This window comes from Myotis myotis, unplaced genomic scaffold (assembly GCF_014108235.1).
Source record: "Myotis myotis isolate mMyoMyo1 unplaced genomic scaffold, mMyoMyo1.p scaffold_m19_p_9, whole genome shotgun sequence".
NCBI lineage: Eukaryota > Metazoa > Chordata > Mammalia > Chiroptera > Vespertilionidae > Myotis > Myotis myotis.
In genome coordinates, this window is record NW_023416401.1 from 26,133,784 (window position 1) to 26,147,127 (window position 13,344).

Sequence of the window (13,344 nt, forward strand, 5' to 3'; positions counted from 1 at the left end):
CAACTAAATCAAGCCTAAAGGGACTTAAGGAGGCTGGCCTCATGGCCCCTAAAGCTTCTACAACTTTGGCAGCTCCGAGCAGAATTTTTCACGTGTAATTTTTATGTGCCTAGACACACAGCAAACCTCTGAATAGAAACTGGCCCCATGAGATTAACTCGTGGTTGAAATGCTCTGCTCCAGTGACATAGCAAAGCAGGGGCGGTACCACAAATATCTGGGTGCTAGGACAGGCATCCTACCCTTATCGGTAAATCTGCCCTAATTAGGGGTGTGACTGTCAGTTGTGAGATCATTTGAGAAAATTGAGATGTCATTTACATACAATAAAATGCACAGAGCTTCTATATATAGTTCTATTATATGTATTTCTATTATGTATATGTTTCTATAATGTAAGTATATTATATATATAATGGAAATACCCACATCTCTCTAATCTAAAACAAGACTTTGAACATTTTCATTACCCCAGAAAATTCCCTCCATCATTCCAGTCAATCCCCTACCTCCCAGCCTTCTGAGAGACAACTTCTTTCTGACTTCTATCACTTTGCCTGTTTTTGTACTTTATATACATGGAACTGAACAGTATGCCTTCTTAGAACATTTGTTATTTAGTTCATTTTTCCTTGTTTTGAAAATAAGTAGACAGCATAGGTACAACAGGAAGAGCAGCTTGCTGGGGTGACTTTCCCTGATGAAGTAGCAACTGGATTTAGAGCCAAGGACTCAGGGCCTAGTCCCAGTTCCATCACTAAGCGTCTGGGTGATATGCACATGTCTCATTTACCCAAGTCTCAGTTTGTTTTCTACTGTGAGATGTGAGTGTTAATCTAAAGCATGTGTAAGATGCCTTCTAAGTCTAAAAGTCCATGATTCTAAAGTAGAACTTAAAACTTTGAATGCAGATTGCCCATTTCAAAGTCCTTACCGAAAGAAGCTACACCCTTATTTCGATGGTGCTGCTAAGAAACAAATAGTGTTTTGGGGAACTCTTTTCTAGGTACTATTGTTAGAGATAAACAAGCTAAAGCTCATTAATTTATAGTTCCACTTGACTTTGACCCCATATGGCATTTCCTAGATCGACTGTCCCTTTCCTTGTTAAAGTTAGCCCTGAGTGATTTCCAACTGTTCCAAGAATTTATATCCATTTTAAAGCTTGGAGATTTGCAACCACCAAGACTACTCCAGAGATACTATAAACCCCCATTCTCAGCAACTCTGCCCTTTCCCACAAAACCCAGGCAGCCCAGTGTGTTGAATGACCTCTTCCCAATTATGCCATAGCTGATGGCACCACGGTGAACACTCAACTTTAGCTGGACTAGTCCAATTCTTCCTCTTGAACTTACAGACACAGGCTAAAAGGGAGTTGGGTGGCAATGGCCCTGGAACAGAAAGGTCACAGTCAGCTTTAGAAGAGGTATCATGGCAAGCCCAGGCCATTCGTAAGCCAAAGGTACAGAGAAGCAAACCCCAAGAGCCCTGCAGAGGGAGCTGCTCTGCAGAAAGAATCCAGAAATTTGCAGGTGATTGGAAGCCAGAAACCAGAAGCCACAAAGTCCCCAAAAGAGATGGAAGAGGCCACTGCCTGAGGACTTTTGAGATTCCATGGCTACACCCCCTACGCTTGCGGTACCGGAAATTCCCTTGTATCATGCCAATAACACTTGAAATTAAACTAGCCTGCATTTCTGTTCATTGCAGCTATAGAGCCTAAGACTAAGATTGACGCAAGCTTTGAAGCAACTCTAATATGGAGGTATGAACAGACCACAGCATAACACGCATAAGATGATGCATCAAGAAGGCCCTTAATTAACACTGGCTGAACTAATGAAGAGTAGAAACCACTTAGAGAAGAAGTCTGGTTTGTTTAAAACAGAGCAGTTATATGGTGACTTTATAGCAATCATCTGTACTTAACAGTTATGTGTAGATGCCTCTTTATAGTTAATCGCTCACTCTACAGCATTTTTATAGCTGATGCTCACAAAAACCCTGAAATCACCCCCATTTTATAGGTGAGGCAATTGAAGTTCGGACGAGTTGAGAAACTTGTCTTCCATACGCCTCCACCACAGAACTGGGTCACAAGGCTAGGTCTTAGGACTTCAAAATTCATTCTCTTCCCTCTATATAAGAATTCCTTTGATGATGATATTAGCTAACAATTACATAGTGCTATGGTACTGTTCTAAGGGCTTTGCAAATATTAATAACTCATTTAATCCACACAGCAACCCTGTGTGGTACATTATTACCCTTATTTACCGATAAAAAAAAATGGGAGGCACAGAAAAATTAAGTTCCATTCTCAGTGTCACAGCAAGGAAGTGGTGCGGCCAGAATTTGATCCCAGGCAGACTGGTGTTGTCTGAAAGCCATGTGAACACAGGAACACTGTGACTGGCCCATAGCAAGTGCTCAGGGGAGAATTCTAGTTTGCTGTACTTAAAGCTAGAATACACTGACGCTAAGAGACCCACAAAACAACAACTCGCTATTTTAACAGATAATGGTACTCCACCATCTAAACTATTCAGTCCTGCACAATCCAGCCAGATCTCCCTGGTCTACGTGCTATTTTTAGGAGGTAGGTCATGTTCCTTCATTTCTTCTGTACCTTTTCACATTCTCTTCCTTCCTTGACTGTCAAATGAACTCCTATTCAAGCTTCAAAGCCCAGCTCAAATGTCACTTCCTCTTTGTACCATTCTTAGCTTTCCTTACGGTTCCTTAGCAAAAACACCTCTCTTTTCACTAGCTCCTCCTCCAGGGCAGGTACACCCCTGTGGTCTCACCAGGCATACAGTTGTGGTTCAGTGAGCAGCCATGTCTGCTTACATTCACCAGCCCTGACTTCAACACCTATGCACTGGCTGGTTCTAAATGGAAAGGGACTGGCATGAATTGTCTTAGTTGCCTGATGTGTCTGTCATGTCTCCCAACTACACAGTATTTCCATTATTTGAAGTTGTTTTTTTTTGTATCTAACAGTAGAGTGGATTTCACTTGAAAACCAGATTTAGTACCCTGACTCTAGTTAAAAGGAAGGGGGAACTATCCCTCTGCTTTTCTCCCTATAGAAACATCGGGAAATAGGAGAATGGAAGTAATAACATTCTCCAGACCATTTTCCCAGGATAAAGGATCTCCTTGTGGGGAGCTCATCCAGCACTTGTTTGCTTACTCTTTTCATTTTCATTTTAGAAAGGAAGTGGAAATTAGGTGGAAGCAATTCAGTAACATTGCAAAATTCTCGGGTTTATAAATAGCCTTCCTCCGCCACTCAGCAATTCTATAGAGCTCACTAACAGTCAGGATAAGGGAGCTACAGCTCTACATCCAGGCCCAGAGGGCAGAGAAGGAAAATGCCCCTTCCGATTGATTACATAGCTCTCCATCCCTTGCCCTCCCATCCCCTTGGAACCATTAAGGCTATAAAGATGACATGGAAAACTCAAAATGCCCAAGAACAGGAGCGAGGTACACACTGATTTGAGGAAGATAATTCTATAAGGATTGAAAGCCCAGGTTTTCAAAGGCAACGCTGGGGCAACAAGAGAAAAATAGCAGCATCGGTGTCTCCAATGAAGCATTCTCTCTCTCAGTGGCTTCTGGAAGGTGTGCTGATCAAATCAGTACCTTGGAGCTTTCCCATCAATCACCTATGCAGTGACTCTTTTGTGGAGCTGGATTCTGACAGGGGGTGGACAGCCCATCTTAAGAAAGGAAGTGAAAGATGATCCTTTCCGATTAGTGAGGAATTCAGAATGAAGAATGCCAGAGGTTTCCAGCTCCCTCCTTCTCCCGCCCCCCTTTCTTTTTAGGGTAAGATTGCCTATTGCTCTTTGTTCTGTTCTGCTTTCAACTCAGTGGGGGAGGCAGGGGTTAAGTTTGGTTTATGTTTCCTGCAGCAGAATAGCCACACCAGCAAGGCAACTAGAGGTCACACCATCATTCTAATCAAGAACACAATCTCAATAGAGGCTGCTCCCTGAGATCTTCTCATCTGAGAAGTGACTCAACTTCCCTTAGTGCTGACCACCAAGTGACGTGGAGGCTCTGAGGTAGAGAAGAGGGGAATTCGGGGGGGGGGGGGGGGGCAGAGATTCATGTTCTGACATTTACTGCTAGAAACGCTGCGAAGGACCATCATACCAAAGGCAGCTGAGATTTCTCCTTTTTGTTGAAATTTGTTGGACACAAGACTTATTCAAACATGTGGTTAAAAACCACTAAGTTAGATAGAGCCCAAGTGTGGTGAGGAAGGGTGTGGAAACAGGGTCACTGGGCTTCTTCCGCTTAACACCCACCCTAAGGATCACCTAGGTCTCCTCTTATCCTGCTTAGAAACCTCCTGCCATGTTCCTGGACACACATACGGGAGCTGACACTCCTGAACAGAGCATGCCCTTACTCCAGTTCCTGTGGCTTTCAGACTCCCTTGTAGATGCTACATCCCTCACATCAGGTCACTTTGTTCCTTCGAACATCCTCCAAGTCTGGACTTTTGTTGCCTTCACCATGCTCAGCTGATAAACTCCTACTCATCCTTCAAGGCCCAGCTCAGACAATCACTCTCTCAAGTGGATTTCCTAAGTCTGGACTTTTGTTGCCTTCACCATGCTCAGCTGATAAACTCCTACTCATCCTTCAAGGCCCAGCTCAGACAATCACTCTCTCAAGTGGATTTCCTAGTCCTGCACCCCGTGCCCTCATCTGCTCTCCTCGTCTTTTAGACATATCTTCACAATCCCAATGACTGTGACTTCCCTATGAGCAGTGTCTGCTCTTGCTACTCTAAGTGTGATCTGCACACTGGCAGCACTGGCCTTGCCTGGGAGCTGCAGGAATACAAATCACCCACTGAGTCAGAATCTGCCTTCAAAAAGGTCCATCCAGGGGGTTCATGTATACCTCAAAGTCTGAGAAGCAGCTCTAGACCAGTGGTTCTCAACTCTAGTTGTGCATCAATGCCCACCCCACAGTCATGGAACTACTCTCCCAGGTGATTCTAATGGTTGGCCTGGGTCAAAAGCCACAGCAATGTGAGGATCAAGCCTGTGCCTATTCCCCAAAATTCATAGCACAATGCCCAGTACACAGTTGTGCCCACAGAATTCCACACCAAAAATACCCTTCAGGATGGCTCTCACCTAACTGCCTTTAAAATAGAATATAAACACTAATGACAGAGGATTATTCATTGCCTAGAACTTGTGAACCCCTTACTATAACAGAGAAAACGGATTTAGAAGGGGTCAGTGTTTACAGACCACTTGCTTCAGTCTTTGGCAATCAAAGGAACAGAAACTGAGATGGAAAATACAGATGAACTTTAAGAGACAGTTTTCCTTCAACAGACCACCATGGTTGCAACTGGGAGGCAGAGCTGTGTAAGGGAAGGAGTGTGGGGAGCTAAGAGTCCTGGGTTAGGCCTGAAATCTGGGCTGTGGGCCTGACTCCTTCAATATCAACCATAACAGCACAGCATTGTTTTTGTAAAATCAGGCCAAGCCCTCCCATTTTACAAATAAGGGAACAGAGGTCCGAAGAAGTTGGCAAGGCCACACCACCAGTTAGGAACAAAAGAAGGCGTGGGCCCTCATTTTTGGGCTAGTCTTCCCCCCTGGAGCACAGGAGACCTCACTGCCTACAAGCACAAGCCTCTCTAGACTTCAGGTCCTGATCTACTGAGGGGGTTGGACAAGATGTTTTTGAGGTCTCTTCCAACCTTGACCTTCTAGTGAGACAGTGTAGCTTATCAGGAGCATGTGTTCTGGAGTGGATTTCGTTACTTATAAAATTTCCTTAGCTATAAAATGGGGATTAGCATCAATCCTACTCTATAAAGTTGTTGGAAACATAAATGGGATAATATATGTAAACCATTTAAGCATAATACCTGACACAGAGTAAGCAGAATTCCAACTATGAACTTGAAGAAGTTGCAAAAACACTGTAGCCATGTTTCACCAGCATAAAAGGGCCCTACTTGCTAGGCTGAAGTATAATGATGATAAAATGAGGGAACATATGTGAAAAGGAGGAAAATCAATATAAAAGGCAAAGCACTGCTGGTTGTGTTGTTCTATTATTATTATTATTATCATTTTCTTCTAGCAGAATAATCTTGGGGAGTTTTACAGCCAGTTCCAGAGCTGTGTCCAATACAATGGGACATAATAGGTGCTCAACAAATCCCTTCCAGTAGCTCTCTTCTAAAACCAGCATGTCTAATGGGGTTACAAATTCATATGCCTTAAGCATGCCCTAGCCAGTTGCTCAGTGGTTAGAGCGTCAGCTTGCAGACGGCAGGGTCCCAGGTTTGATTCTGGTCAAGGGCACATACCTTAGTTACAGGCTCTATCCCCGGCCCTGGTCGGGCCCATGTGGGAGGCAACCAATCGATGCGTCTCTCTCACATCGATGTTTCTCTCTGTGTCTCTCCCCATCCCTTCCACTCTCTCTAGAAAAAAATATCCTTGGGGGGTGAGGATTAACAAAAGACACACCCCAAAAAACATCCAAACCCCTAGATACCTTAAGCAGCCAGCTAAGTAAGTAAATAAGTCAAGTGGCATCTATGTAGGGATGGTGGCAAACTGCAAAGTACCTGCCCTGCATAAAGAAGTTCAAATTAAACACTTTCATGCGCATTGCACTGTTTCGCTTAGAAAGAGCCACTTTGCAGTCTCTGCACATCACTGATCCTGGTTCTTCATCACCACGGTGTCTTGCACATCATCTAATCATTCTGTGATCACTGTTTTTGCAACTACACGATAAGCATCCTAAAGATGAAGGCTGTGACTTATACTCTTGGTCATCCTAAATGGCCTAGAACAGTGCCGGCCTCACCGTGGTGAGGACCTCACTCGGCGAGCAATTATGAAACTGAACAGCCTGACTGTTAACTCAAGCCTAGCACTCCCAGCACCTTTGAGATGCTGCAGGGGTGCACATTGTTCTGTCCAGATCCTGGGCCCAGGCTGAGTGGGTGCAGGCTGAGTGGGTGCAGGTCTGGTGACTGGGTGAAAGAAGGACTTGCCAGATTTTTCCTTCAACTGCATCAAATATGCATTCAGACACATTATCTCTGCATGGAACAAGTTAGAATACCCAATATACCCGAAATACTACTGTTTCCAATAAGTTTAGTCCCCACTTCCTGTGCCCTCAAACCTCCTTGGCACCTCCTAGAGGCAGCATAGGGTATTGACATATTAACAGATGGGAGTCCTCATTCTCATCATTCTAGGATGACTGCCGGCAGGCAAAGTAACTTTTAGGAGCTTCATCATTTTTGCTAGTCAAGTGCAGATAATACTTTATATACCTGTGGCATTTTATCCGCCTCTAGACTCAAAAAGGGACACAATGTCACAGGTATATAAAGCTCCTAGCACCGCCCAGCCCAACACAGCAGCCCCCTAGCACATGTGGCTACTGAGCACTTGAAATACGGTCACCAAGAACTGAGATGGGCTGTGAGTGCAAAACACACACCAGATCTCAAAGACTCGGTATACACACAAAAACGTGAACTATCTAATTCATAATGTTTTTATATCGATTACATGTCCAAATAATATTTTGGAATATATTAAGAGATTAATATATTACATTACAAGAATTCATTTCACCTGTTTCTTCTCAATGCGGCGACTGAACATTTTTAAATTATACGTACTGCATGGTATTTCTCTTGGACCGCACTGCTGCAGCACAGAGCCCGGCACACAAAGAATATCCCCGTGTTGGTTTCCTGCCCCCACTGGTAGGACATAAGGGACCACACCCTTCCTCCTGCCAAAGCCAAGTCCTCCATTCACTTTTAAAATAAATATATCCAGTGCCCAGCCCTGTGCACGATGCTGGAGGCACAAGGAGCAAAAGCAGGCACTGCATTCTTCCTGGTGAACCTTGTAGCTGGCGGGCTAGAGAGACAGGAGTGCTTTCCTAAATCAGTGCCTCTGCAGCTGTGCAAGTGCGGGAAGGAGAAGTGCACGGGGTGACGAAAGTGGGGAATTCACTGGGTGGGGGCGTCGGGCCGCGGATGCCGAGGGGAAGCGATACTTGAATGGCGCTTTGAAGGATGAAGACTGGACTAGGTCAGGCGGGAAGAGAGGCCCAGGGAGCAGGAAATCCAAGCATCAAGACCCTGGGGGCTGAGGGCGTCCGGGGGGAGGAGAGTGTTGAGCCTGAGGGATTCGCAGCCTGGGAGGAAGGAGAGGCCGGAGGGCCAGATCTCCGGGATTGGGGCTGAGGGCCGGGGCTGACCCTTCGGGAGCCGGGAAGCCCGCCAGCTTTCAGAAGCCCAGTGTCCGGGTCTGATCTGCATTTTGAAAAGATGCCTCTGGCGACGGTGCGAGGCCCACGGGAGAGGGGCGAGGGCCGACGGCATGTGGGCGGGTCAGTGGGACAGCGGGACAGGCCAGAGGCGAGAGAGGCCTGAGCCGCGAGGGCGCGGGGCGATGGGAAGTGAATGGAACGCGGCTACCGAGCCGGTCGGCGGGCGGGGTGGTGACCAGTGTCTGAGTGTGCAGCGGGGCGGCGATGTCAAGGGCTCCCGGGTACGAACACGTGCCACCCAGCCCTGGACACTCTCCTACTGACCCTCTCCCATCCCGTCCCTCTCCCATCTCCTCGCCCCCCAGCTCCCGTCGCGCCCCCGGCTCCACCCTCCTTCCCCCGCCTCCCTCCGACCCAGCCCCCGCTCCTCACCGCCTGGCCCGCCCTCTTCCCACCCGACACCCCCTCCTAGTCAGGGACTCGGCATCCCCGCGAGCCGAGCGGACCGGCTGGGCCACGACCCCTTAGGAGCTGCGAGCCCGCCCGGTGCAGCCCAGGCCCGCCCGCTCCAGCCCCTCAGCCCCCAGGGCAGCAGCCCCCGGCCCCTTCCCAGCCGGAACGCGCTTCTCCTCGCCGCGTCCTTAGAGCCAGGCCCTTCTCCGCAGCCCGCCACGACCCGGCCCCCGGCGCGCCCCGCACTCACCTGGGCGCGGACCTAGGCCCCGCTCCCCGCACTGGGGTCCCGCTGCCGCCGCTCCTCCGGCCTACGCCCGCCCCGCCTTCCCAGGGCCCCGCCCCGCGCAGGCCGACCCGGGCTTCTATTGCTCCCTTTCGCCGTCACGCTGAACTCTCTTCCTTCAATTCGTTTGTTGGCCTGTCACTCAAGAAAGGGCGGGCCCAGCTGTCGCGGGAAACGCCAGGGGTCTCCGCCCGGCTAGCTGAGGCCTCTTAAAGAAACAGGCTGCCTTTTCCCCCTCCGTGGGTTATGGGATCTGGAGGAACGGATTTCTCAGCAAATGCAAGAGGCACCATTTTTTTCCCTTCAAACTCGTCTTTTGGCACACCCCGGGAGTGAAGGAAGAGGCTTCGATTCCTTGTGAGGAGTCAGAGGCTTCGAGTGCCAGCTTGTCCTCTGTGGCACTCAGACCCGTGCCCGGAGTGGGGATAACCGAGCGGGAGGTGACAGCGGTGTCAGAGGCTGTGAGCACGCTCGCCACCGAGACGGAGCTAATTATACCGGCACCCAGGGCTGACCGTGGGCGCTGAGCCGAGGCAGAGGGTGCAGCTCAGCGGTGCTGTTGATAGAGACCCGTGGGCGGTGGCATTTGTCACCGCCACTGCGATGGGAACAAGGCCGGCAGGGCGCCAAGGCCTCGCTCCTGCCATCTCCCTTTACACTCGCAGCACCTCCGAGGGAGGAGCAATGCTGGGCCCCTGGTTACAGACCAGGACACGGGTCTTCCGAGGGAACCAGATCACACAGATGGTAACGGGCAGAGTAAGACACCAGCTTGTGCCTGTTTGATTCCAAAGTTTACGCTTTCACCATTTTATTTCACGGGTCCGTACAACCACTCCGGGAGGCAGGTATTTAGTTGTTCGTTTTACAGATGCTCAGTGGAGACTAAATAATGAAACGGATTGATACTCAGCAAGGGGACTAAATAACGACTGCCGTTTACATGGCACTTACCAGCCGGCAAAGCAGTTTTACATATGTTGTTTCATTTGATCCTCAAAACATCTCAGAAATGACGGTGATTCTTATTAGTCCTGGTTTACTGGCGAATAAAATGATGCTCAAGGAAGTTTGAGGCTGCAGTCCTTGCAGAGGTCATCAGCAAACTTTCCACAGAGGTCCAGATAGGAAATGCTTTTGGCCACGCGATCACCATCACGGCCACTCAATTTTGCGTTTTAGCGTGAACGCAGCCACTGACAACATATGAGCAAGTGATTGTGTCTGCGTTCTATTGCAACTTTATTTACAAAATCGGTGGTGGCCTATGGCAGTAGTTTGCCCACCCCTGGTCTACACTTTGCTGGATACCAAAGCCTTTCATAGACTATTGCTTTGTGGGATCCTCACATCCACATTGTTATCATTCATACTACCATTCATTATTATTGATGTATTATTATTGTTAATGATGCTGTTATCAGCCTTATCATTTCAAAAGGAGCAATCTAAGGTGTGTCAACATTAAAGACTGGCCTGAGGTTAATGCAGGAACCGGAAGTCAGATCCAGCTCCCCTCACCCCGCATCCTCTGTCTCCCACAGTGTGTTGTGAGAGGGACATGAGAGCTCCCCCTTGGTACAGCGGTTCTCAACCTGTGGGTCGCGAACAATGAAAATATATCCTGTATATCAGATATTTACATTATGATTCATAACAGTAGCAAAATTACAGTTATGAAGTAGCAACAAAAATCATTTTATGGTTGGGGGTCACCACAACATGAGGAACTGTATTAAAGGGTCACGGCATTCGGAAGGTTGAGAACCACTGGTAGCAGATTTCCTGCCTGTCCCATGGAAGGAGACTGGCTGCATTCATTTATTTTATTTTATTTTTTTTTACAGAGAGGAAGGGAGAGAGATAGAGAGTTAGAAACATTGATGAGAGAGAAACATCGATCCGCCGCCTCCTGCACATCCCCCACTGGGGATATGCCTGCAACCAAGGCACATGCCTTTGACCGGAATCGAAGCCGGGACCCCTCAGTCCGCAGGCCGAAGCTCTATCCACTGAACCAAACTGGTTTCGGCAGGCTGCATTCATTTTACCGTTATCAACCCCAGGGGTTACTCCTCCTCAGGTCCATTCTCCCCTGTTACACCAGCCCATGAACACCTCTCCCTCCCTGAGCCACCATGGTGCTTCTACCCAGCAGCCTTTGATGTTACTGAGAATAGAAGCTGCTGGAAAATAGGTTCCCTGTGCATAGTGACTGCAGTGGCACCTGCCAGCTGTCCACTGAAACCCCTTCCCAATGCCTTTTACAGTCACATGGCTGTCCAGCTAATTTCAATTCCTAGCCTTCCTTGCAGTGAGTAACTAAGTCCTTGCCAGTGGACACGATGTGTGAAACTCAGGCAAGGCCTTTAGTCAGAGGCCCTGCCTCCTCCCTGCTCTTTCGCCTTCTCCCTGGCTGGGCCCAGCCTTAACCTTATGATGAGGATGTGCTGGGGGGTGGCAGAGCCACATCATAGAAGGTGCCAGTGGCCCAGAACGATCGCATGAAGTACTTCATACTCTTCTGTGAAAGAGAAATAATCTGTTCTTTAAGTCACTAACCTTTTTTTTGGCCGGGGGGGGGGGGGGGGCGAGAAACACCTGCTTGTTAGGCCAGCCCTGCCTTACACAACCCTGAGAGTGAACGCCCCCTAAGTTTTGTGCTCATGGTGCCTCACTTGCCTTACCTCAGTTCTGACCCTGCTCAGTGCATGTTTTATCCAAGGAATGAATGATTCACTTTAGCTTTACAATACTTTGTCTTTTTTTCTGATATGCCAGTGCAGAGTCTTTCATTGCAAGTCAGGAACCAATGCTGGCTGACCGCAGCAGGAGAGGAGTTCATTGGCAGGCCAGTGGCGAAGTCACAGAGGCGGCATGAGCTGAGAACTAGGCTTAGAAAAGAACAGAGACTGGAGACACTTTGGGTGCTTAGATGGCCAACATGGATCAGTTCCATCTTTTTCTCCCCTTTATTGATCTTTCTTTGATCAATGTCGAAGTCTCTGGAACAAGTCCAATTGGTTGAGCTCAGATAACATGTCCTCCCCTTAGCTAAAGAGGGTGGGCACTTTGATTGACAGCTCTATCAAGGCTGCACACAAGGGAAGAATTCCAGATCCCTCCACCTCCACTCCCAGCTTTACCCCTGAACAGCTGAGGCCAGGTGCCCTGTTTTCAGGCTGGGCTCAAGTAGGAGAATTACCTCAATCTGAATGTCATGATTACATGAACCCAGCACAGTGTCTGGCACATAATAGAAAACAGTAGTTAAGATCCTTTGGCCTTGTAACCATACAGAGCTCTCTGCTACTTACCAGCTGTGCATTCTTGTGGAAGTTACTACATTTCTCTGAACCTCAGTCTCCTCATCTGTACAATGGGCATGATAACAGTACCAACTTTAATGCATAGTAAAAATTAAATGAGATACAGTAAAGGTATCTTCCCTTGTGTGCAGCCTTGATAGAGCTGTAAATCAAAGTGCCTGTCAATCAGATTGAGGTAATTCTCCTACTTGAGCCCAGCCTGAAAACAGGGCACCTGGCCTCAGCTGTTCAGGGGTAGAAGCTGGGAGTGGAAGTAGAGGGATCTGGAATTCTTCCGTTGTGTGCAGCCTTGATAGAGCTGTCAATCAAAGTGCCCACCCTCTTTAGCTAAGGGGAGGACATGTTATCTGAGCTCAACCAATTGGACTTGTTCCAGTAAAGGTATACTTAGCACAATGTCTGGCACATAATAAGTGCTCAATAAATTGTAGCCGTTTTTAAAAATTATAACAGGTCTTCAATAAGTACTTACTGTGTGAGTGAATTATCTGTAGTATTTTGAGTTCCTCTAAAATCACATCTGGAACTGGAGTGTATTGAAACGCCCCTCCCAGTTCTCTAAGCCACTGACCTTCCACATTTGTATAGCTCATCATTCCCTTTGTGGCCTCACTTCCCTCCTTCCCCAGCTTAGAGCCCTGGTCTTCACTATAGTCACTCAATGTGTTCACCCTGAACCCCATGCCCTCTTCTCTCTCCATCTACTCACCTGGAAAGTCGCAACAGTGCGTAGCCCCTACTCACTGCCTGTTCCACACATGTGCACAGCCGTGGACTAGGGCCAGAGAAAAACAGAGAACCTTTCTGGCTCCAGTGGGCCCTCCCACCCTGCGATAATCCTACAGTACCCATTCCCATGGTCAGTTTACTTTCCACTCACCCAGAGCCTGTCTCACATCGTCTCCTCTCTTCTGCCTTCGACTCTTCACTCTTAGTTAATGACCTTCTCTTATCTCTTTGACAAAAACA

The 13,344-nt window shown here is 48.0% G+C and overlaps 1 protein-coding gene across 6 annotated transcripts in view; it reads right to left on the reverse strand.

The window, feature by feature from the left end:
* ELMO2 (engulfment and cell motility 2) overlaps positions 1 to 9,120 on the reverse strand; it is a 35,831-nt gene extending 26,711 nt beyond the window's left edge. For all 6 annotated transcript variants that reach the window (XR_004969980.1, XR_004969979.1, XM_036322343.1 and 3 more), the window contains exon 1: positions 9,011 to 9,120. The gene's annotated coding sequence lies outside the window, so the exon portion shown is untranslated. The remainder of the gene's footprint in view (positions 1 to 9,010) is intronic.
* Positions 9,121 to 13,344: the final 4,224 nt, after the last annotated feature.